The sequence below is a fragment of the Suricata suricatta genome, chromosome 13 (assembly GCF_006229205.1).
Source record: "Suricata suricatta isolate VVHF042 chromosome 13, meerkat_22Aug2017_6uvM2_HiC, whole genome shotgun sequence".
Classification (NCBI taxonomy): domain Eukaryota; kingdom Metazoa; phylum Chordata; class Mammalia; order Carnivora; family Herpestidae; genus Suricata; species Suricata suricatta.
The window spans coordinates 46499172-46525712 of NC_043712.1; the positions used below are offsets into that span (position 1 = coordinate 46499172).

Below are 26541 nucleotides of genomic sequence, written 5' to 3' on the forward strand. Positions count from 1 at the left end.
ATAAATAAGTATCCAAGAGGGCTGCAAAGTATGGCTCTCTCCTGGAAATTGTTTCTAACAATTCCATTTATTTTCCTGTTACATTCATGTTTCTTCCCAGTTTCTCTCTTTATACTTCTGATGTCAGTGAAGGTGTCCATTGGAGAGACTGAGAAGGAATAAATGCTAGGGGAGAAAATGACATGAATGGCAATTTGAGGGCAGCCCTCCCAAATAAAATTATGCAAGAATACACCCTGAGTCCTATGAGAGGTAAGTAAGTAGGATCTATTCTTTATACCATCCCATCTTTCTAGGGCTCTATCTTTATGTCTTCCTGAGTGTGGTCAGCCAAAATATTCTATGCACTAGAAGCTGCAACTACTTTTGTTCAGTGATGCAGTATTCTAAATTGCTTTTGGTCAAAAGCATCGGCTTTGGACTCTATCAGAAATAAGTTAATGTCTTGGTTCTCTGCCACTTCCCAGCTGTGTGGCCTTAGGCAGGTTTAAAATGAAGGCAGTGACAGTATCCACCACTAGGGCCACTATGAGGTTTAAATGAGCAGGGAATGAGGGTGCCTGGGTGGCTCAGTTGGACTTTGGCTCAGGTCATGATTCATGGTTCCTGGGTTCGAGCCCCGCGACAGGTTCTGTGCTGACAGCTCAGAGCCTGGAGCCTGTTTTGGATTCTGTGTCTCCCTCTCTCTCTGCCCCTCCCCCATTCAAAAGTAAATAACTATAAAAGTTATTTACTTTTGTCTCAAAAGTAAATAAACTATAAAAAAATTATTTTAATCAGCAGTGAATGTACCATGCTTATTACAGTGCATGGCAGGGTTTAATAGATGCTGGAGAGTCCTACTACTACTAGTAGTAGGAATACTATCATTTTTATCATTACGGTCATTTTCACCATTATAACAGATACATGAGGACATGTATTTGTGTACCTAATCCACAGCAGCTTGGTCTGAAAGGCAAGAGAATGTGAAGACTCTTTTGGAAAATGGGAAAAACTGATTCCAACATACGTGCAAACTGAAAAAAAAAAACAACTTAAGAGTTAATTTCTGGAAAGGAATCGAGACAATCTCCAGAAAATCAAGTTTTTAGAATTTAATATTTATTTTTGTCTGAACAATTCATGTGCATTTGGAGGCAAATCTTACTACCATAAGGCTTATAACAAAAAACAACAGCCACTTGCTTGGGGTGGGGTAGAAGTGAACTCAAAATATGTGTTATTAAGTGGTAAGGGTGAGAGAAAGGCCATCTGTAGAAGAACTCCAAGTTCGAGGGACCCTAAGCAACTAGGTGGATGGTGGGCCCATTAAGTAAGGTGGGGAAGATTGTTGGAAGAGCAGGATTCCCAGCAGCAAAGCGGAAGGGGTTGGGTGGAAGCTAAGAATCAAGAGTTCTAATTCGGGCCTAGAAATTATCAAAGTGGAGATGTCCAGCAGACAATCTGATGTATAGCCTAGAGGTCAGGCATGGGTCATAGGAAGAGTTACAGAGCTAGAGGCCACTGGCATGCAGATGTTAAGTATTGGGTATTTAAATGATGGCAAGTTAGGACAAGAGAGCTAAAAATCATATGCTGAAGCCCTTCAATACGTAGAGCTCAGGCCACGGAAGAGCAGCCAGGAAAGGTGACTGAGAAGCAGTGGTAAGGTTAGTGAAGAGCCAGGAGGGCACCATGGTTCTGGGGTACACAGCGGTTCAAGGAGGGCAGCACGCTCGGCTGTGCGCGTGAGGCTCAGTACTTCATTTCCCTGCCCTGACCCTGCTTGGCAATCTTCATAGTTCCCTTCCACTTTCTCACAGCTGCACTTCTGCTCTTATTATTCCCCTGCATTGGAATGCCTCCTCATCTGCCAAGATTCTATCCTCATGACCCAGCAAGAATGCCATGACCTTGGTAATACGTATCTTGACTCCACTAATAAAATATGCCCTCTTCGGCCATAATATCCCATAGCATGTTATATACTGTATTTTATTTTGCCTTGTGCTCTATTTATATGTATTCTCTCTTCATCCTTCTTGTACCTCAGTTGGACTATTATGGAAGCTCCCAACCACTCATAATATAGCAGAATGTTTGGTATGCACAAGGTGCTCAATGAAGATTTTTTTTTACGTTTATTTATTTACTTTAAGAGGAGGGGGGAGGGCCAGAGAAAGAGGGAGAGAGACAATCCTGAGCAGGCTCATCAGGGGCCTCGCAGGGCTCCATCCAACGAACTGTGAGATCATGACCTGTGTCTAAACCAAGAGTTGGATGCTTAACTGACTGAGCCACCCAGGTGACCCTCAGTTAAGATTTTTTAATGAGTCAAATTCAAAAATACGTAACTCAAGTCTGAAAAAGTATCTACAAAGGAAAACATCTTTTATGATTTTAGATTCTGTTATCCAGCAGATGCGTCATCTGCACCCAAGCCCAGGAATTATTTACACATTTTTCTGCCCCTCTATAGGAAAATAGTGGAAGTGATCATTGCCAGAAAACAAAGGTTTTTAAAAATATTTTTTAAAGATGTGTGACCAAAAAACCAGGTAATGAAAGCAAAGCTCTTGCCACAGGCCTTGGTTATGTAACTCCTAAGCCAGTGGCTCTTTTAAAACCCATTTTGGTTTCTTCCAGATCTCAGGCATGAATATAGAATAACAAAATGCCAAAGTCTAATGGATGAAACAACCTTTGTGATCCCTGAACCTCACACTAAAACACTAGAAAGACTATACTAATACTAATCCAAGGCTTGGGTTCACAGTCAGGCAGAAGTTCTTGAATGTTCTTGCTTCAAACATCAACATGTACTTGTATTCTCTTACATTGGGGAGGAAGAGTGTGGTAGAAAGAAGTCATCTGGAAGGTAGCCCTGGCCAAGAGTTGGAGGAAGAAGAGAGAGAAAAAAAAAACAGGTTATCAATGGAAAACACAGAATCAAAGCTTTATGAACCAAATCGAATTTCCATAGGCCTACGATTAATGAAAATTATCTGCCCAGCTGCTATGTACAACATGCTATAAAAATGGCTGGGGTTTATGGCAAGAATGTTAAATATTATGATTTCCTTTATCCCCTCTTCTATTGTGTATTCGGTTGTACCTCAACTGTCTTCCAAACTAATTTCTCTTTTGTGGTCAATGGCCATTCAGAAACACAGATCCTTAAACTTTTGCTAAAAATTCCAGGTCTCTTGAAAATTGACAAACAGCCTAGTGATTAAGGATATACATCCTTTTGAAGTTATATTCCAGACCCACAACAAATGAACTATGTGATCAACCAAATTGATTGTTTGCTTTAAGATTCCTACTTCCTGTGCTTTCAGACTCACATGTTCAGCATCAGAAAAATTTCTGAAAGTACAAAGTGACACTTACTGCCAATGCCCAGTAGTAGACTGCTTAAGTATAAATAACCAACCTCAACCCCCTTTGCTTGCTAACATTTTCTCACAAGACTAAAAAGTTCAGTAACCTCCTTTTCTTAATGGTGGCGCCACTTCAACCACACTCTGGAAGGTATTGGTTTCCTTAAGTACAATGTGGAAACATCAGAATAAAAGGGCAGCATGAGGGAAAACGACAGTATGGGGCTTTGTGGCCTATCAGTTTAGTTGCTCATAAGAGAATCTGGGAGGGGGAAACCCCCAAAAGATTAGTCACTTCATTTTGTGTTGCTGAGCTCAATTCAGGTTAACAAAGCATTTGCCAACAAAGGAGATGGGAGAATGGCAGTATTCACTTGCTCTGGACTGAATAAACAAATGTGGGATTTGTGGGCTGACTAATGTCCTGGGATAAACCAGGCAGTCAGCCAAATTCTAGGAGTTTTGATGAAAAGACAGCAAGCCCACACTTTTCTTCTTGGAAAGTGCTCCATGGGAGTATTGATGTCCACCAGGCACCCTGAGCCCTCAGCCTGCCTTAAAGTTTTGCCCGTGTTCAGCCACAGGGAATTCTCAATGCCTTTGTAATCAAAGACCTAGATCAAGTGATAGAAGCTGCATTCCGTCTTCTTGGGAAGTGTTAAATATGCCATTCATCTCCTTTTAGAAATGTGTTATCGCTGTCCCTTTTTAAATACTACATTACCTGGAAATTATACAGGTAGGCCACTAATGTGACTCTGGTTCTATCTAGTTCCATTCACATTCATTCATTTCATTCATTGGGAACTTTCCATATGCACCAGGTACCATCTAAAGGATAAGGCAGCGGCTGAATCAGATCACAGTCCACACCTTCGGAAGCCCCAAGACCAAACTTGAAATCTTTAAGAGCAGTGGAAGAGTAATACAATCTTATTATTTTATTTTTGGTTGGAGGAAAGTGTTAAAATGTACAATTATTTTTATTGGGAAAGGCAATAAGTCCTTCAATTAAAGACACAATATAAATTTGTAGGGATGTCAGAAATCAGAATAAGGGCTTGCCCTCTATTACTACCCTGTTATTAGGACCATATAGCCATGGTCTAGACTGAAGTTGATTTTATTATAAACTGCAGCTCTTGAAATGTCAAGGATTAAGTTTCACAGGTTCTCAACTAACTCAAGAAAAACTTCCCAGCAGCAGCTGATATAATCTCCTTTAAATCTACAAATCTGGCTTATGTACCCAGATCAGAAACATATATGGTACCTGTATGGAATGACTCAATGTGAGCATAATATACACTGGAGGGAGAAAGTTCACTGTGGTAACTGACAGAGACCATTTTAAGGGTCTCCGCAAAAATCTCCAATCTTCTTTGAAATGTAAAGTCTTAAGTAGTATTTACCTACATCGGAACTTTCATGCTTCCGTTATGAAGACTAATCTTCAGATTTATTAATGCTCCAGAGTGACAGCAGGAGGCTGCCAAATGACAAATGTAGAGAATTAGTTTTAGGAGGCATTATATGTAACTGTATTTAGGAGAAAGCTCTAGATTAGCAAAGATTTTAAGCACTCTTACACACACACACACACACACAACCTGGAAGGGAATCTTTAAGAAGTCATCAAATCAATACCAAATTTAACATACTTAGGTTAGTCTTATAAACACGATTCAGCAGAAATGACAGTAATACAAAATCAAGATTTGGAAAAGGAGCATAACTCCTTCTTACTGACTACGAAGGTAGGAGGGGGAGTTGAAAGGCCAAGCTAGAGACAAACTGGAAAAGAGCTATTTCAGGTTTAAAAACTGGGAAAGAACACCTGAGACTGAGGTTGGATGATAAGCAGGCAGCAGAAATCAGCCACAAAAACTCTGACCAGCGGCTCAGTGTGAGCCTTGAAGGAACAAGATGAATCGTAACAGCCCACAAACCAGAGGAAGACCTGCACAGGAAGTGGAAAGGGAAGGTGCAGAGCTATGGACTCCTGGACAGGATGAAGCCAGTCCATGTGAGGTTCGAGAAAACCAAGCAGGCAATACAAGCATCGGAGTGTTTCCTGATGTCATTAAGTCAGGACCACATCCTGGTTTCAAACAACATGGGACCACAGGAAAGTCGTACAAACGGTCATTTTTAAAAACATGTCAGAGACGATCAGAACCATCTTTGAGTACTTCGTAGGGCCCACGATGGATCCCACTGAGGGGAGTGATTTGACGGGCAGTGTCCGGTTCCCCAGAAAAATGAGACAAGCAGCTGGACTTGACAAGTAGCATAAAGTAGCATAAAGAGCTTCCCTAAACAGTGCCAGAGAATTTGGTGCCAAAAGCCTGAGGTGGTTATTAGAAAATGGTTACCGCCCCTGATCGGCTGACTACAGCCTCTGCATCACCAGAAAAAAAAACCACAACAGAACCCAGCCAAAGCAATCACTGCTCCCTTGGGAAGCATTCGCCTCCGTTCACCATGAGCTCTTGCTAACATCCCCGCTGTTTGCAAAGTGGCCAGACAGGGCAGTGACAGCAATTACTGTCGTCAGTTAAGGAGAAACTGCCCAGCGGGAGTTTAACTCTTAACTGGATTTCAGCCACGCTGTTTCCTTTGGTGACCTATCAGCTGGGAATCTGTTGGTGCCAAGATTGAGTGCAGTTTACTTCCACAGTCTGCAGAGCAGTATAGAGGAAGAAAAATTGCCAAGGGGCCAGAATACCCCAGCTCTATCCCTAATCAGCTACAAGGCCTTTGGCTCAGTCAAACTGCTTCTTCTCTGTGTTCCCTCTTCCTTTAGTTATAAAATAGGAAATAAAAACCTACCTCACATGATTCTAAAGTCAGAGGAAAGAACAGATGAGCAAACCTTGGATTTCCAACTTAATATCTATTCATCTACTATCTAAGCACAGAAAAGCTGGACCTCAAAATCTCCTTAAAGGGAAAATATTTAGGAGGAAGTTACATAGTAGGCCCCTGTTTCTTTTCTGTTGTTGTTACTAATTGGCTGTGTTTTATAATATACTTTCTTTGATGAAGACAGTATGGGTCATAAAATGATATAAGGAATTTTGTACAATTCAACCTGAGCTATAAGAATCATAATAAATAATAATTACGATACATTTTAGCATCTGTGATGCAGTGGGTGCAGCTGCTCTAGTTGCTCTGCCCACTTCATACTTGGGCTTGGCTAATCCATCACACGTGGTAAGTGCTTCAGCTCAGCAGTTCTTAGAAGCATGGAGTTGCGACAGTGGTGAAAGAGTGGCTCTCTGATGCCAGAGTCAAAGTTAAACCTCAGAAATAACTGCTTCTTTCTCACCAGTTCACCAGCAGCCAGACTTTTCCCTGTAAAACTTGTGAGAATGAAATACTTATAGCAGCATATATATATATATCCTTTATATACAGTTGTTGCAACCAAACACATACACATTACTCTAGGACTTGTGCAAAACTTTAGCACAAAAAACAATTACGAAAAGAGAAGAAAAGGGAAGAGAAGAGGGGGGAAAGGAGAGGGGAGAAGAGGGAAGGGAGGGGATAAGAGCTTGGGCAAAAAAAAAATAGGAGATAAAAGGATTCTTTTCTTGGGGCGCCTGGGTGGCTCAGTCGGTTAAGTGTCCGGCCTCAGCTCAGGTCATGATCTCACGTTAGTGGCTTAGAGCCATGCTGACAGCTAGCTCAGAGCCTGGAGCCTGTCTTCGAATTCTGTCTCTCCCCCTCTCTCTTACCCTCCCCTGCTCACACACACTCTCTCTCAAAAATAAATAAAACATTAAAAAAATTTTTTTAAAAGATTCTTTTCTCACCCAGTTTATTTTATGTCTGTTTGTGTGATGAGTTTACCTGCATTACTTACATTTTATCTGTACAATAGCTCTGGAGGTAATCTGAATCACCTTCATTTCTCAGAAGAAGAAACTAGTGCTCAAAATAGTGAAATAGGCCACACCACTAAAAAGTGTCAATTTCAGGATTTGATCCTCGGTCTCTATGATTTTAGAAATACCCATTCCCTTTCATTGTATCTCATTGCCTCCCTTCCCATGAGAAGCCTCCTTTGATGTAGGCTTTCCATTCTTTAGGTGCTGATAACATATATCTGATGCCAATAAGACAGAAGTCTTTTCATTGATCTCTACAACCGACCAAGAATGAGGTTTATTCCTCTCATCAAAAGAGGAAGAAAGAAGAGGCAGATGTTAATCCTGTGATTCGGCTTTGACCCAAACAACAGGTATTTCCTAACCTCCCTTCCTAGACACCTTATCACCTTGGACAGTGTATGGAGTGGAGAAATACATCGAACATGATATACCTCTACTCAATAGATACAATGCAATAGTTCTACCTTTTAATCAAGCACAGATGTCTCCTTGAAACATAGGCACCAAATCTTCCTACATTTTTCCTCCTGTTGACACAACTATCGATACAGAGTCAAGTTTCCATGACAACCTTGGCAGTTCCTTGAGGGACAGGCAGTCTAGGGGTTTAAGTACATGGACTTTCATATCATATCTGGGTTCAAATCCCACGTCCATCATTGATGTGGCCTTAGAAGCACAAATTATTTTACTTCTCTGATCTTTCTGTGGTTCTCTTTCTGTGTCTCTTAAACAGGGGTAATATCTCATGGAGTTGCTATTAAAATTAAACAAAATGTTGGACATAAAGTTCCTAGCATGGTGCTTAATACATAAAAAGAGTCAGTACAGTTTTCTTGAATTATTGCTCTAATCCAGCTCAATAAACTACTTTTCTGGAATTATTGCTCTGATCCAGGAAATCATTCTGATGGCTCCTATTTGCTACAGGGAAATTATCTGGAAGAAAAGAAGCTGTTCAAAGAAGCTGAGAAGTTTCTCAAGAGACCTGAGCTATTTAAGTTGTCCCAAATTTGTTTCCTAGGTTCTAAGGCCAGGGCAAACAAAATTTCAGCCTATTAAATATTTAATGTTTAATATAGTCTATAAATCATTTTAGGTCCAATCTGTGATACTGCACTATAGCAGTGGATTACTACATGTATACATAAAGTATTGGGGTTTTTTTCCATAAAACATTGTTAAATGAATGTGCAGGGTGATTTATGAAGATTTTAAAGAGCTTGGACCACAATTTTAAGGAATTTACATCACGATAGAACTTTATACTGTTATATCTTCACTTTATAACATATTGTTAAGTCTATATGGCTTACTTAACACCAAGATCCTGGTGAAGAATACAATTTCCAAGAATAACTTCAGACTTTAAACAAATTACTTTTTGACCTTCACTGTGACAAAGAGCCTGTGTATTTCACTACTTCCTCCATCAAAACCACAGCTACCTCCAGAACCCAACAATTATGGCTGCCCAAACCTATTCCACTTATTAAGGATTGACAGGTGAAAAAAAATAATTGACTAATGTAGTGAAGCTAAGTTATCTGTACATTTGCTGGGACAGTACTGGGATTTCCATTAATAAACGCTTGTGCTAAAAAACAAGCTAAAGAGGTTATAGCAGTGACTCTGGGTGACACCACCAGAAGGTTCAGAGCCCACCCCACCACTATTTTCAGCCATGTGGAGTTGAATGAATTAAACTCTCTGAGCTTCAATTACTACACCTGCAAAATCTAAATACATTCAAAATGGTGATGAGGTCATTCAAATTGATAAGATATTTTGATCAGTGTTTTGTCTCCTATATAAGAAACACTCTATACAATCAAAACCCAATACAACAATTGGTTTTCACTTTATAAATCTACCCATGTTTCCTTTCCCCCTTTTTAAAAATCTACACATTTTTCCTTTTACTCTTAATCCTATTGTGTTATTTGTGTTTGTAAAACCTACTTACATCTTTTGTGGAAGGAGAACAGGTATTAAGAAAAAAACATGCACAAGTAAATAAATAATAGTAAAAATAGTATTTAAATATAAAAATAATATTAAAAATATAAAAAATAATAACATTTTTCTATTTCTTTCATCAAAGAACAGCTTTCTGAGTATTGAGTTTGTGGAATGTGTGTGCAGTGGAGGACCATCTGGCACTCTCTGCCTTGAATACAGAGTGATCTTCTCAGAAGAGGATCAGGAGGGCTGTGGGAGGACCCTAACGAGACATTCAGGCACCTTTGGCCTCCAAACCTCTTTTCCCAATCAAGTAAAAAAATGTGGGCACAACATTTCCACTCTAACTGACTCATTTGGCAGAAAAAGAAGTCCAGATGCCAGGAGGAATCAGAAGGCAAAACAAAACAAAACAAAAAACCATCTGGCGGAGGAAAAAGGGACCGGAAGGAGGAGAAGGTAGATGAACCGTGTCATATGTCATTAAGCTATAAAAACACCAATCTTGAGAATTAAAAAGGAGGATGCATTGACCTTCACAAGTGAAAACAGCGCCCTGGAAATAGAAGGATTCTTAAAGTATACCTCACCCCAAAAAGTGTTAACGATCAAAGCGGCTTTTTAATGAAGTACTATGCTGTACCTCCGTTATCTACAGGGTAATAAACACTACGTGAACCTACATGGGAAAGCCAGGGGTAAAACCTCCAAAACATTCATGTTCAAATATACTAACAAATCCAAAGCTGCGCTTTAATTAGACTGCTGTGAAAAAATGATCAGAGTATGGTGACACGAGTGTTCATATATGTCTGGAGTCATCAAAATGTCTACATTAATTATGTGCAGTTTTTGTACACCTAGATTTCAAGAAAGTTTGAGGAAAAAAGAAAAATAATCAGAGTAATTGTTTGATAACTTAATAATATGAAATAGCTAGCATGGTTTAATCTTTTTCTAAGCATCTTATAATTTTAGCTAATTTGTTCCATAATAATTGCTAAAGATCAATGGACCTTACAATTGACGTAAGATGTAAATTTATCTTGATCAATTTCCTTACAGCTCCTGTCATTTATGTAAATGTCCAATTAAAATATTTAATCAACATAGTCCATGCACCTTAGAGTTTTCATCTTTTCAGGTTTGACTGTTCTGAAATAGAGTCTGTGCCCAGAATACATAAACGGACAATGGACAACATACTGTTCCAGTTCTTTGAGTCTCAAATACACTCTCTGACAGTTTTACAGGGAAGATGAGTAATGGAATGCTAAATGAGGTTTAAGTATCTAGAAAGTTTATGTCAAAGAAAAATTAAAAGGCAGGTTTATGGAATATATCTTACCATTTAGTACGTTGAAAAATGATTATTCAGTACCAAGTTAGTACATGGCCCTCCGCCAAAATTGCAGGGTAGGGAACAAACAAGGCATGGTTTGTCCTCGGAGCTCATCATACACTGGAAGCAAAATTCAGGCATGCAAATAAAAACAAGTGCATGTCAGAAATTTTATGATGAAAATATCAGATATGGAACACAGGGGAAATTTTCATAATCATTGCTGTTTCAACATTTTTTTCTCTCTGTAAGCTGTCTTAGGTCTTGTAGGTCTCTTCCAGCCTTAATATTTTGCAATATGTTTATGAAAATATTTATTTCACTTTTTTTTTAGCAGAGACCTAGAAGAACTTAGTCTTTAATAAGTTAGGCACTTATGCCAGAGAGCACAAAGTCTTTTGAACAAATGTCTTGGTTCAGCAGGACAAAGATATTTTTGCTGATTAGCAGCTGGAGAAACAGAAAACCAAAATCTACAGAAAAGAAAATGTGTTTTAATCAGATTTCTCCCCCTTGATCCTGCATTCCTAGAATGGGTACAATTACACGAACATACTTTTAGAGAGGGTTGTTATTTTGTGTGATTAATAAATATATTTGATTAAAATGTGTTTAAATTTGCCACCATCACACTCTAATTTACATGAAATTAATCAAATGTGAATCTCAGCAAACTGAAGAAAAGAACAAAACCTAAAACATGGCACGTGTTAGTACGATGAAACTTCACTTCTACTCTTACCTCTTTCTTGCTCTTTTGCCTCACTTTCTGTTATATGCATTCCTGCAAGAGAGCAAAGATTAAATAAGATAAAATTAAATGACACATGTAACACCTTCAATAAATAATAGCTTTAGTGACCACTGCTAGGATTATTATCATTAGTTACGCATTTTATTTTTTCTGCTATTCTTCACTCTCAAAGGTGGGCCCTACTTTTGTAAAGCTTTCCAAAGTATATGTGTTGTACTTAAGAGCATTTAAGAAGATTTGGGGATGCATACAGACAAAACTCTCTCTGTATATATAATGTAATAATCATACACTTATATTAAATATAAGTATATATATTAAAGTATATTTGAAAATTTTATAGTTAGCCCATAGATCTAGTGATTTAAAAGATATTATTACTTAATGTTCATCTATTTTTTTGAGAGAGGGAACATGTGTAATAGGGGAGAGGCAGAAAGAGGGAGAGAGAGAACCCCAAGCAGGCTCTCCACTATCAGTGCAGAGCCCAACATGGAGCTGGATCCCACAAACCATGAGATCATGACCTGAGCCAAAATCAGGAGCCAGATGCTTTACCCACTGAGCCACCCAGGAGCCCTAAAAGGTATTATAATTAAATAATTTAATTATGTTGAAATAGTATATTTTCAGAGGCATAATAGCATAGGAGGTATGTGAATATAGCAAAAAATTATAAAGATGGTACATGAAGAGCTGAAGTTTGGGAAGCTATTAGTCTAAGGAGTGGAGAAGTAGTGTCACATTTTGAAAGAGGCAAATGTTTTACCTCCTAAATTATAAGTTCCTTGAGGGGAAATTCAGTCTCCACCTAGGTGAATACGGTAATATGTGCTCAACAACTGAATGCTGCATAGATTTGAAGATCGCTGAAACTGTATGTGTGTGTACCTGTGTGTGCATATAACGTCCAGGTGGCCACTGGGCACAATGAAGCTGGGGTACAGTAGGGAAGGTGGGGTTTACTCTGAACTCACAATGACAGATGAACTTGGCTTCTTTGATTCATTAATTTCATGTGTTAAAATCTATAAATACATTTCTATGCTATGTTTCCAAAGAGCATTTGTGCACTTCCTGCTTTTTAAAGCCAGAAATAATAAAGATTTAGATTATTGAGCTCTGTCAGTAGTAAAATTTTCCACTGAGTATTATAATTATTCATTTGTAAGTTCTAGAAGGCAGGAAATGTCTGGCTCTCTATTAGATTTCTAGAGCCCAGAACAGTGCCTAACACATTATAGGTTTTCACTAAATGTTTGTTGAATTAATTTATACATGAATGCTTCAGTCTCTAGATAGCTGGCAGAAGAAGGGATTTGAGGGAGGAAATAAGAAAGAACTTTTGAGACCCAAAGTCAAGCCATTTATTTCACGGCCTCTTCTGCCTACCAAGCCCAGCGGTGAGACAGCCAAGCAGTGACCTCACCTGTAGAACCTGCTGGGCCGGTCCAGTCTGCAAGTGAGGTGAGTCCCCACCACTCATGTGTCAAACACAGTCAACCTGGCTAACAGATTCCCAGAAGTGCACTGTGACTGCTCTCTCCCTCTGTCCAAATTGGCCCTGGTGCACTAGATCTAATTATCTACCATGGAACTTGGCCAGTGCAATGAGATTATTGTAGGTTGAGAAATTTGAACTTCAACCACACATAAATAAAAGCACAGAGATCAGGGCCACTCCCTATTACTTTTGTGTGATTTTTCAAAAGAAAATTTTTTTCTCCAAAAAGAAAACAGTTGCCTAGGAGTCTGTGAGCTTTCAACTAGAGGGAACTACAAGTCAAATTGATTCAACTTTTAATGTAAACTCTCTTTCAAATGCTTTTAAAATAATTTAAATTTATTGAATAATAAAATCTAGAATCTAAATAAAACTCAGCACCCTGTATTAATCTTCAGAAAAAAATTGTTGGGTGCAGAGAAAGATACAAAATAAGTAAAATACAGTCCGTGGTGCTCCTTTTTCAGTCAGATTTCAACTGAAGTAGTTCAAAGCCCTAAGAAAACGTTCTCCTTTATCTCTCAGCAATAGATGCAGGAAGGTTAATTCTTTCGAATTTACATTATCACATGCCCATGCAGTAGAATTAAACAAATCTTAATGTTCCTTTTTAAGCAAATTTTCCTGGCAAAGAAAATTGGTCTCAGGGCTGCACACGTTGTGTGATATATACTTTGTGTGGTATTAAGCCTTCTGGGTACAGCTGGGCAAAGTCCTCTCCATAAGCAAACTAGAGGGTGATCAGAGTTCTCTTCATTTGAAAAATGGTTTACAGTACGATCCCAACAGCTGGACAATTTCCACAGAGCATTATGCTTTCGCCCACAAGTCCTCAGTATCGTGCCTATTGAAGAGGGTCAGGTACGCGTGTAACACTTATTCTCGCCATCTCAGAACTGACCTAGTGCCTTTACTTTTCTCTCATTTCCTCTCCTCCAAATATGTCCCTTTTTTCTTGCACTGAAGGACACCACTTTGCAACATGCCTTCTTATCTCTATCTTATCTCTTATACCATCAATGTCTCTGGTACATTTGTTTTCTGTTTTCATGGGAATTTCTGCCTTGACAGAGAGCTATTTAATGAGAGAGAGGGAGTGGTATAAAACCACAGGAGTGACTAGAAAAGTCACAGAGAGCAAAGCTGGTTTTATTGGCAATGAGAAAGGATACATAGAATGCTGGATGGAAATCAGAAAAACTAGGTTTTGGTTCTGGCACCAAGGATTACTTTGTGGCCTTGGAATTCAGGGAACCCTTTGAGTATTGCAGTTTCCTCATCTACATAATTGGCATGCTCATTTGGGGCACCTGGGTGGCTCATTGGGTTAAGCATCTGACTCTTGATCTCTGCTCAGGTCTTGATCTCAGGCTCACAAGTTCATGCCCCATGTTGGACTCCACTCTGAGTGTAGAGCTACTTAAAAAACAAAATTATAATTAACATGTTCATCATGGCCCTGTCTACCTGACAGAATTGACAATAAAATTTAATCAAACTGCAGGAGCTTTATGTTGCGTTAAGTTACAAATTGTGTGTCTCTGTAGCACATGACGTGGTGGTTGATGATGTTAGACACCAGATGCAAAGGAGGCACTCATGCACACTAACTGTCCCCAGCCCTGTGTCTACTCTTGCTTGAACTGGACTAACTCAGGGAAATTTTGCAGTTCATTCTTCAGAGTACACGGAATTCATACTTATGAACAATCCTACATCTTTAGTAGACACTGTCCAGAGAGTTAGCTTCATAAAGCTTCTCCCAAGCCTCCTCTATGGACATGGTGCTGGCCATGATCTCCTTTCAACTCTAGGAACTGTCCACACCCCCAGTTGCAGTCTGGCTCTTGTGAGCATCTGGACTAGATGAGAACTGAGTAGGGTGATGGCTCCGGGATTAGACTGGCTTGGGTTCAGACACTAGCACTATAATGAAATAGCTGTGACACCTTAAATGTTATTTAATTTCTCTGAGACTCCATTTCCTAACTTGTATGGAGAAGACACCACTAGCTACATTGTAAAGAAAAAATAAAAAACAGTAAAGCTTTATTACAGCCCAAGAGCTAAAAGTAACAGACATCACAAATATGGATGTTTAGAATTGTCCAGATATTTAAGTTGTAGTCTTTTATTTGTTTTTAATTTTTTAATGTTTATTTATTTTTGATACAGAGAGAGATAGAGCATGAGAGGGGGTGGTGCAAAGAGAGAGGGAGACACAGAATCCAGGGCAGGCTCCAGGCTCTGAGCTGTCAGCACAGAGCCCAACGCAGGGCTCAAACCCACGAACGTGAAATCATAACCTGAGCTGAAGTCCGAGGTTTAGCCGACTGACCCACCCAGGCGCCCCAAGTTGTAGTCTTTAAAACATAAAATATTTTTGCGCCTGGGTGGCTCAATTGGTTAAGCATCTGACTTTGTCTCAGATCATGATATCACTGTTTGTGAGTTCAAGCCCCGCAACAGGATCTGTGCTGACAGCTCAGAGCCTGGAGCCTGCGGCAGATTCTGTGTCTCCCTCCCAAAAGGGGGTGGAGGGCTCCCACTCACACTCTGTTTCTCTCTCAAAAAGAAATCAAAATTAATTTAAAATTTTTTTTAATAAAATATTTTAAAGAGAGGCAACTGTGCAATTAAAATAAGACACTCTTTGTGCTTTCTTTGAGCTCATAGCTCTTGAATAGATCATCAAATCTGCAGTAATTAAGCCTAACAAGTACTGAATTATTTTTTAATAATTAAATAAGTAAATAATTGAATGAATGATAAGTGAATGAGTAAATGAATGAATGAATTCTACTGAAGGTGTTTGGAGAAATGTTCAATTTCACATGTCTCCTCTAGGTGGCGAACTGAAACTTCCTACAGTGTGTTGCGTTTCCTGTGTCTTCCACAACCGACAGGAAAATTGTACTAAAAAAAAATCTATGATTTTATGTCTGTCATGGTATAGAAGTAAGAAATCTGAAATGTATCTTCTCCCAATATTATCTCTTTATTTTTACGTCTTTATGCTTCTTGTCAAAAAAAATTGTTTATAGAAAGTCATTAAGAAATATGATTGTGTAATTACTCTAAAGAAACTGAATTGTGCAAGAGACTTTTCAAAGCACTTCTGCAGGCTTGCTGTGAGGACTTTCCATTCCGTGGCGTACACTTAGGAAAACGCTGTTTTGTCCAAAGCTTGCTATTTTCTAAGGTGTTCATTCTCCTCTAAATATTAGGAAGAATAAAAGTAATTCTAACAATACCTTTTTTAAACTAAGTCTCAAGTGTGTATTTTTTTCTTCTAGACTCACTGTGACAGTGACAGATAAAACTGAGTAAGAGCTGAATGCATTATCCTGTAAATTGAATACAGAAGAACAATCAAATGAGATAAATTAATCCAAATACATTGCTTTATTTTTCCTTAGAGTCAGGATATGAGTTCCCTGAAAGACTTAAATAATGCCCCTCAATCCCATTTCCCTGAGTGATGACAGAGTCTATATTTTCTTATACAGGAAACATGACTTGAAATTCGCTTGGAGTGCCATGAAAGCTGAAAAACAAAGCTAAAATCCACCTAGGAGTGCACCAAACAGGAACAACAAGAACTGAAGGTGCCTGTCCTGTTTCCAAAAGCAAGGGGAGGAGGTGAGTAAAAAGAACAATGACATGTTATAGCCCAAGAGCTAAAATTAAATGCATGTAAACAATTCTTGTTGGAACTAGAAGCCAATGTAGTTTAGGCAAACCAGGTAAAGAGTTCTTTCTTGTCAAAACATGCCAGGATAAGAGTCACCTAGCATTGAGACATGGCTACTGACAGAAATGAGGTTAATACTGGACAGTCGTGGGGGATTCTGAACTTGCAGCTCTTAAAGGTGGTATATACGTAAAGCCCGTATTTCTTTTTATCCTATCCAAAAAGCTGAAAGCCAATTTGTTCAGATACCGGAATCTGAGTGAGAATTTGTACCTTATTGTAAATATTCCTCTAACACACATTTCTTAAGCAACAGCTCTGGGCCAGGCCCTTGAATAATACAAAGATGAATAAGGCATGATCCCTGCCCTCAGACATGTACACACATAATTATATGAGATTAATCAAGGGAGAGAGAGAGAGGGGAAAAAGGAGCTAAAGCCAAACTGGTATGTTGATGTGAGAGTATGGAAGGTCCCATCCCACAGTTGGGTTAGTGGCAACTTGTCTGACCAGAATCCAAACATAGCAGTCGTTTTTGCTGAATTTCTAAGTAAGCCCATCCATCCTTCTGGGACTCTGATGCAGCTAAAGCCATGGAAACAGACCTGGAAATAGGGAGATATAAGCACCTAAAAAGCCTTTCTAAAGGCATCGTGGGCTTGTTTCCTAAGATCATTCCAAATGGTATGCAAGAAGCCAGAGGAATTACAGAAGAAAACACCATCCATTAAATCAACGTATTATTCCTAACTTTGTTGTGAGCATGCAACCCTAAACCTTCTTAAGTAAACCAAGTATTATCATTAATAGAGGAGTAGAAATAAATCATAGAATATCTCACATAGCAATTTTTAAAAATTGATGTAGCTCTAGAATAGAAACATCTCCATATGTACAAAAATGAAAGAAAACAGGCAGGAGGAGACAATTTAGGCTATAAATTTGCCTTGTGACTTGATTCAACTTAAAGACTTTTTCTAAAAGTTAAGTAAAAGCAGGAAATGGCACAAATATGTTGATAAAGTATGAAATATGATATACTCTTTACTTATCACTTTTATGTTATACATCCAAAATTATAATGATTTAAAGTGAATTTTTTATTTAAAAATGTGTTGGTGTTTGGATTGTTCTTGTACCTATAAAAACACATTTGTCTTGAAATGCAGTGTGTGATGATTTTTAATATTGTCCCTAAATATTACTAGGTTGTTTTGGGCCCTTTTCTCTTCAGCCACTTTTGCCACATATTTAAAGTCTCCAGTCCCAATAGCCCACGCACACTTCAATATCAATTCAAGGAGAGAGAAGTAAATTTTGACCCAATGTCTGTTATTAAGTTGACAGCCTATCTCCATATCAGCCCAAGGCATATCTGTTATCGTTTGTCGTTTACTCTTCATTACAAGAAAAGAAAAAGAAAAGGAGAAAAGTTGGAAAGCTGCGCAGGAAAGCAAGAAAGGGACTGACGACCCCTTCTGAAATCAGGAACTGAAAGTTGTCTTTGAACTGTGACCTTTAGGTTTCTGGTAAGACAAAAGCCCAGTGGCTTCTGCTTTATTGTGATTGTTCCATTTTTTCCCTTAGTAAAAAATTCTTTGAGTAAGCTCTCTTCAGTGACTCAAGCCCTCCAGATAGGGTGATAGCTTCCTCCCCCAAGGACATTTTTGAATACAAAAGCCAGAGTCTTCCTTCGGTAAGCCGAACTCCCCTCTAGAAATGAGGTGGATTGTCACTGAAAGAAAGCCCGTGTGGCATGCTGAGGATGTGGCAACAGCCCCACAGCTCCACTCAGCCAGTGACCTTTCACAAGAAGACAAACACACAGAGAAGCACCATCACACTGGTGCCAGCATTACACAAGCATAGCAGGTGCATCCACGCCCTCCTGGTACCACAGCCAGGCACACCCAGACTCTCCCACTCACGGGGCCACCCGGGCTTGTCTGAATTCAAGTCTGTAGAAGCTCATTGCCATGGGGATAGGTGAGATCTAGGTTTGATGCCAGTCAACGTATGCATGATTGCCCAACAAGGAAAATAAAGAAGTAAAGCAAACATAGACACCCATATCTATACAACTCTTTTATAGAGGACCTGAAGTATAAAAGCCAACATGAAAAGAGTGTGGTATTAGCTCAGTAAGTATGAACCAGCACCAACACTCTCTAAAACAATTCTCTAATCCCAGCAGAACAATCTTCAGTGATGAACCAGCAAAATAGTTTCAACTGCCCTCAACGGCACTTTTGGTTTCCTGTAAATACATTAGTTAGACTAAATAACCAACCAAAAAACCTAAAAGAAATTAAAATAATAGTGTTGTAATAATTATAATAATAATTACAGTTACCATTTACCAAACACTTACTAGGTGCCAGTTTGCTATATTTTAGCTACATAACTTAATCTTCATAACAGTCTTCTGAAGTATGTTTTATTATCCCCATTATGCTGATAATAAAACTATATTCCATCTAAAATAAATAGCTTTTCCCAAAATACCCAGCTAGAATGAAAGTGCCATAATCAAACACCAATTGAATTTTTCCCATTATACCAGGGGTCAGCAGACTATGACCCTTGTGTCATATCTGTCTTCCTGGTTGTTTTGGTAAATAAAGTTGTACTGGAATTCAGACATTCACTTCCATTTATGTATCATCTGTCACTGTTTTGGTGTTTTAACAGCGGAGATAACTAGTTGTGACAGAAACCATATGGCTCAGGAAAGCTAAAAAATTTACTACCAGGCCCTTTAGAGAAAAACTTTGCCAACCTCTGCTCTTCAGTGTGCCATTAAGCATTTTAAAAATGTTGGCTACAAAAAATATTTTCTGAGAATTATGAAATTCTAAGAAGCAGGTGTTCACTACAATTAATTATTAATTTCTTTGTGAACAGCCACCCCAAGACATTCGGCCTCTGCATAGAGCTTTCTTCCAGTCCCTAAAAACTCAGTTGGGAAAGAATCCCTAAAAGAATCTGAATTTCACTGACTAATTCATCATGTCATGTCCTCCCAGAAGAAGGGGGCCTCCAGCTTCTCCTCAGCTCACCTTCTCACAGGACATCTCATCCAACTATGTACCTAAGAGAAAAGGAGAAAGAAGAACACAATGAAAAAGTGTTGCTATAGCTTCATGGAGCTTTTATTCCATTTTCAGACCCTGCTCACATTCCATAGGGGAAATTTGGAGGAAACGTGACAAATATCAGGTTTTCTTGGTTTAGGTTTGTCAAACTGATATAAGACTGAGTGGATGAATAATACAATTTTAACACGGAAGACACATCGAGTAGTGACCAATTGAGATGATTCCATTTATCAACTAAAAACAAACAAACAGCAACAAAACAACAGAAAATAAGAAGCCAGCAAAGCTGGGTGACTGATTTCTCCCACGTTAAAGAGGTAGAAACAGAGAAGAGGCTTCTCCTCCATTCCACCACGCATGCCACAGTATCCAGGAGAAGGTCACAGTTGTGTATTCTATTCACCAGGTTGCATATATGTATTAAGTTCATGTTCTTTCTCAAGGCCACACCTGTAATGGAAAGGGGAATCAAGCCGATTCAGGTTCAAACCCTGCTTTGGTCACTTACTACTTATATAAACTTGGGAAAGTCAGAAAGTCAGTTTAAGCCTCAGTTTTATAGAAGTAAAATATGGTTCATTGTTCCCTGAGTGTAAAGAAGAGAAAATGGGACAGCCAGTGCCTAACAAAGTATCAAGCACATTGTAGGCACTTTCTCAATATGTGGCAAACTCTAGTATTGTTCTTAAAAGACGAGACCGCATCACCTCGGTGTTTTATTGGACCAAGGTCAGTAGGTATAAACAGTGGGACAAAAAAGCACTTCATGGCTCACGTATAGGTGATAACCTGCTGGCCACATACTATGGAGGTATTTTCACTCTGAAGGAAATTTAGAATTTTCATCTGAGAAACCTAAATGTTAATTTTCTAATCAAGTCTTGTACCAGTTGCACATAATTGTTATTATATGTTGTGATTTATGGACAGCCTTGTTTTTAATTATGAGGTTTTTATTGGAGAGACAGGTTTCGGGGTGAGTCTGCCATCTGACTTGCCAGCACTTGTTAAGAGTTTTTATAGTGTGACTCATGTGTGTGTGTGTGTGTGTGTGTGTGTGTGTGTGTGTGTTTAGGAGTGCTATTATTAAATGTTGCTGGCATATAGTAAGAAATTTGTGCTTCAAATTTGTCCATATATACCTCCCCACTACCTACTTCATCCCTTCACATGCCCCACCCCTCCCCCGTTTATCAAGGCTAGCTTCAGATTATTTTCAAGGTTTCATACAGATAACCTCACTTGGAATGGTCCTTGCCTAATTCCCTTTCGCTATTCATGCATGTGAAAAATAGAAGCAGAGACGACTCAAAAGTGAAAATCTTTTCTGGTAGTGTGGTGGATGGAAAAAACTGGAGGAATTCAGTAAGACAATGTAAAGCACGAATGTTATTTCTTTATGGTCTATGTTTTTAATTCTGTAGGTTCCTGCAGGAAAAACCATCTTCACATCCAAGTGAGTGAGAGGTACTGATAGATCAGTGCTATAAATGGCCTACAAAGGAAAAGACACAGAACATGAGTACACAAAGCCTATAAAAGAATAAAGATATTGCCACAAGTAGAAAAATGAAAACAAAATGGAATGGATAGCACTGAATCAACTCCATGGGGATTCAATAGTACCAAGAGCCGAACCTTGGTCAGGTAACTCCTACATATGCACTATGAAGCGTACATACGAAGACTGGCACAGAGCATCATGGAAAAATGTAAATGATAACATTTTGCAGATGCAGGACTTCTCTTTTGTGTTGCTATTGACGTTTAAGTTTCCAGCTCCTCTGTTAATTAAAAGTATGAAAGCAGGGCCTGGGTAGCTCAATGGATTAAGCGTGTGACTCTTGATTTCTGCTCAGGTCATGATCTCACAGTTTATGGGTTCAAGCCCCACATAGGGCTCTGCATTGACAGTGTACTGTCAATGCAGAGCCTGCTTAGGATCCTCTCTCTCCCTCTCTCTCTCTATTCCTCCCCTACTCACTCCCTCCCTCTCTCTCTCTCTCTCTCTCTCTCTCAAAATAAATATATAAACATTAAATATTTTTTAAGTATGAAAGAGTAAGAGAAATGAAGGGAAAGACAGAAGGAAGGGAAGAAAGAATAGGAAAATGGGAGAATGAAAACGTGTCTCCAGGGTTAGATACCACAGTTCATCAGAACTGCAAACACTTGGGGCCCATGCACACCAGTGATGGAATCACTTCTGGAAATGAGTCTTGTGGACTCGTGCTATATATTGCTGTATAATAGATTAACCCACTCCCCAAAACTGAATAGCTGAAAACGCCTGTGGTCAGGGGTCTGGAGATGGCTTAACTGGGTCTTCTGGTTCACAGTCTCCCGAAAGACTACAAGCAAGGCATCCATAAAGGCTGGATCTCATCTGAAGGCAGGCCTAGGGAGGGATCTGCTTCCCCACTAACACGTGGGACTGTCAGCAGGATTTCCAACATTTCTTGAGGGATGTTGAACTGAGGGCTTCAGTTCCCTGCTGTCCTCAGATCTTCTTGCCGAGGGCAGGAGAGCCTCCCTCCTGTGGCAGCTTGCTTCATCAAAATCAGTGAAAGAGAGAGAGAGACAGAGAAACAGAAACTTCCAGCAAGACAGAAGTCACAATCTTGCAAACTAAGCAAGGAAGTGACACCCCCTCTAAGTTGCCATATTCTATTGGTTAGGAAGCAGTTTCGCAAGTGAAGGGGATTGCACAAGGTACGAATGCTAGGAGATAATCGAGGCTATCTTGGAGGCCGCCTGCCACAACAAGGCAATCTACTCCCCTTTCCTTTGTTAACTGATTTTTTTCTGTCTCATTTCTATTCAGATTACCACAAAACTCCAAAATAGTCAGGTCTAAATGGATAAAAGTTTACTTTTAGTTCTAAATTTGCATTCCTTCAAAGAGTTGGTAGTATAGAAGCAGTAGGTTGATAAGAAGAAAGCATGAGTACCAGGCCCAGTTACGGAAATATATTGGCTGTAAGATTTTATCTGTAAATCTCATTTCCTGATCTTTGAAATAGGGATAATTATGTTTTCTCTGCTTGTCTCCCATAATTACTACGAGGGCCAAGGCATATCCTGTGTGTCAGTGTTTTCCAAAATGCAGTGACATAGTGCAGGGGGGACTTCTGATGACTATAGATGGTATATGGACTGGAGGTGGAACTTTTTTAAGGTATTTGTGTTTAGAGTGCATTAGAAAATATAACTCGCACAGCAAATCCAAGATTTTACAGCTAATGTAGCTTAAATGGGACTTTGATGAAGTTAGAAAAAAGGTGAGTCAATTTGAAGAAAACTATTAAGAAAATAATGATAGATGGTCTGAGAATAAGGCAAACATTATGAAGGTGACAGACAAATGACTGCATAAAATGTAAAATACTCCACAAATGCTTCCAGTTGTATGCACTGACTCGTGCTCCATGACTCTGGCCTAAGAAGGTATATGGACTGATATATTCTTTACTACCAGTAGAGTGAGCCTAAATACAATGGTGAAAGGGATGACCACTTGAAAATCCAATCTTAAGTGTTTTGCCCACAAAGAATTCCGCTCATGTTACTAATAAAACATTTATATCATTTGTTCCCACATTTTCTTTCCTGGCAATGTATTAATAATAATTTGAATTTATTGGGGGCTTACCATTATGCTAACATATATTTATGTTATATATATATGTATGTATATATATGCCACATACATATGTACTATTCCAATTAATACTTCTCCTATGAGGAAGGTTGTGTTATAGCTTATAAATAAGGAAACTGAAGCCTGAAAAGGTTAAATAACGACCAAAATCACTCAGCTGGAAAGTATCGGAACTAGAATTTAAACTCAGGTTTACCTAACTCCAAAGCCCATGTTAATGTTAATGCTACTCTGCCAGGAAGGTTTAAAAGGACTGAACTTCTACTCACTATACCCACACTTCCCCTTTTCTACTTCTTACACTTTTATATTTGTGCATTGCAATATTTTTTTTTCTGGAATGTGGGAAAATACATCCACACCATAGCATTCAAAACAAGGTCAGAGAATGAGTTACCTTGTGCCAAATACCCAGACACTAAATATACACTAAACAGAATAAGAGAAGCAACTACCTACTGGCCCAAACCCTCACCCCACTCATTTCCAGGGGCAGAGGAGCAAACAAAAATGAAGAGCTCCTTCCCGGGAAGAGATGTAGTGCTCCCCACTTCTCCTGTATGACCTCCCGGTCAAGGACAATTCTACACAAAAGAAGTGCATTACCCATGGGCTCTAAATACCCAGTGAGGTGTTTAACTGCACAGTCTCTCCTCAAAAGAAGATACTACTTCACTTTTGCTTTTTTCAGAATGACATATAAGTTTGGGCTGAAACCAGATATTCCAGGTGATAAGGGTGACTGTGTTTAATTCTCTTTCAAGAAGCGCTTTGAGCTTTATGTCTTTAGATCTAGAAAAATAGACTTAAAAAATCTATTTTGAGAAAAGTGCTTGCCAGGGTTATAGCTCACTAAGTACGATTCGATAGAATTGCAGACTGTGGAATGGTCCCATACAGGAAATATTACTTTCTATACTCAGACTATCTCCTATCCATTTTTGTAACAAAAAGCAATTTTTGTTCATTTGAACCATGAAATATTAATATCATAATGCATTTACATTGATTATGTTTTTCCTAAGTCTTCAAGTTGTTTTGAAACTTTCATTTCAACACTGCCTAGGTTTGTGACCACATTAAATACAATTTGAGACTAGGGTGTCAACACTAAAATTCTAAAGCTGCCATCATAATGATACTAAATCTTGGCTTATGATAATTTTTCTAAACTTTCATTTCAACTATGCCTTGGTTTATGACCATATCTAGCTTTTCAGTATTGAATTATGATTGTGCATTTAGTATGATAATGGAAAAATTTAAATCTAAATGTAATGTGCCTTATTTTAGTACCAAAGTCTGTTTCTTGAAACTTTTAACTCTGCCAAGGTTTCTCTTAGATGAACAATCACTTTGCAGTCAGTTTATGATTGTTAAGGAAATGGTTTTTATCCCTGATTCATTCATGTAACAGAAATTATTTTAGAAGTGTTTTGTAATGTGGGTGTTGATTTCTTACAAGCCAGACCTTGTATGTTTGCTGATGCAGTATAAAAACATGAAGCACTCTTTTAAGTGATATGTCTATAATGTGATTAACTTTACAACAGAAATGGCCACCCATACTACAATTTAAAGGCCATGAAGACAGGTAACTTTTACTGTTTTGTTATTGATGTATCGTAAGGGTCTAGAAGAATGCCTGCACATAACAAGTGCTCAATAAATATTTGACGGACGGCCAGTAGATGAATGGAATAATCAACACAGACTTGTACAGGGAAAAGAAGAGCCATGAAAAACTTCATTGAAAAGGTGTTATTTTGTGGGCGCCTGGGTGACTCAGTCAGTTGAGCGTTCAACTTCAGCTCAGGTCATGATCTCACAGTTTGTGAGTTCGAGCCCTGCATTGGGCTCTGTGCTGACAGCTTAGAGCCTGGAGCCTCCTTCAGATTCTGTGTCTCCCCCTCTCTCTGCCCCTACCCTTCTCATGCTCTGTCTGTCTCTGTCTCTCAATAATAAAAACATTAAAAAATTTTTTAAGATGTTAATTTTAGGTGATTTTCTAATAATATAGTTTTCTACACCTTTATTTTTCTCATTTGTTAAGAATGAATAGAGAGAGAGAAATTTTATAACAAACTCTTGTCAGGAATATTATGTAGTAAATATCTTCTCCTGGCACTGTTTCTTAGTGGTCTTTGTGTCTGTGTGTGTGGTCCTCTGAATTTTTTTCATTAGATTATTCTAAGTTTGAATATGAATTATGTTCAGGTCTTGGGAACTGGTCTTTATGTAGGAGTAATCAAAGAAAATGATGAACCTACAATTTTTAAAATAAAACAGCATTAACAACGTAAAGGATTATGAAAAATGTCATCAGAATAATTGACCAAATTGAGAGACAGGAGAGGTGATATCAGTATGTATTATCAAATTTTTTGCTAGAAAATTTTCAGAACTGGAAATTAAACAAATCTTCTATGCTAAAATTTGTGCAAGAAATTTTCATTTCTTCATTAGTGTAAAGTAGTCTGAATTAGGAATATGCACTCCTCTCTGTGCTACAGACCCATCTTTCTAACATTACATCTCCATCTGGTTATATCACCACGTCTCAAGTTCAAGCTCTCTGAACCTGAACCCATGACCTTCATCTCAAACTGCATCCTCATCCAGTGTTTCCTATTTTGCGACCATAATTATCAACCTCTCCAGTTGTACAAACCTGCCTAACACCTTCTTCTACCTCATCTGCCATCTCAAGTTTATTGCTAAACTTTTTTTATAATATTTCTTAAATATATCTCAATGGATTCTCCTTCTTTCCATCTTAGATACAAAATCTTTGGTCTAAACTACCATAATCTGTCCTCTGAACTACTGGTCCATCCACCAGTATCCATTCCAGCTTCTCCTCCAAACCATTCTCCAAAATGCATGTAATTTTTTTTTGTTGGACTTTCTTAAAATTTTTTTAAATTACTAAATTAATTTTTAAATTTACATCCAAGTTAGTGAGCATATAGTGTAACAATGATTTCAGGAGTAGATATCTTAACGCCCGCTACTCATTTAGCCCATCCCCCCTCCTACAATCCCTCCAGCAACTCTGTTTGTTCTCCATATTTTAAGAGTCTTTTATATTTTGTCCCCCTCCATGTTTTTATATTGTTTTTGCTTCCCTTCCCTTATGTTCATCTGTTTTGTATCTTAAATTCCTCATATGATTGAAGTCATATGATATTTATGTGGTGTGTGTGTATATATATATATATATATATATATATATATATATATATACCACATCTTC

At 38.5% G+C, this 26541-nt stretch overlaps 1 long non-coding RNA gene across 1 annotated transcript in view; it reads right to left on the minus strand.

Annotated features, from left to right (window-relative positions):
- The window catches only part of LOC115277095, a 119329-nt gene that overhangs the window by 68994 nt on the left and 23794 nt on the right, over nucleotides 1–26541 (minus strand). The window contains exons 3-7 of the long non-coding RNA XR_003902217.1: nucleotides 19586–19617; nucleotides 11314–11355; nucleotides 10578–10691; nucleotides 4778–4854; nucleotides 2820–2866 (exon numbers count right to left, since the gene is read on the minus strand). This is a non-coding gene — a long non-coding RNA (uncharacterized LOC115277095). The remainder of the gene's footprint in view (nucleotides 1–2819; nucleotides 2867–4777; nucleotides 4855–10577; nucleotides 10692–11313; nucleotides 11356–19585; nucleotides 19618–26541) is intronic.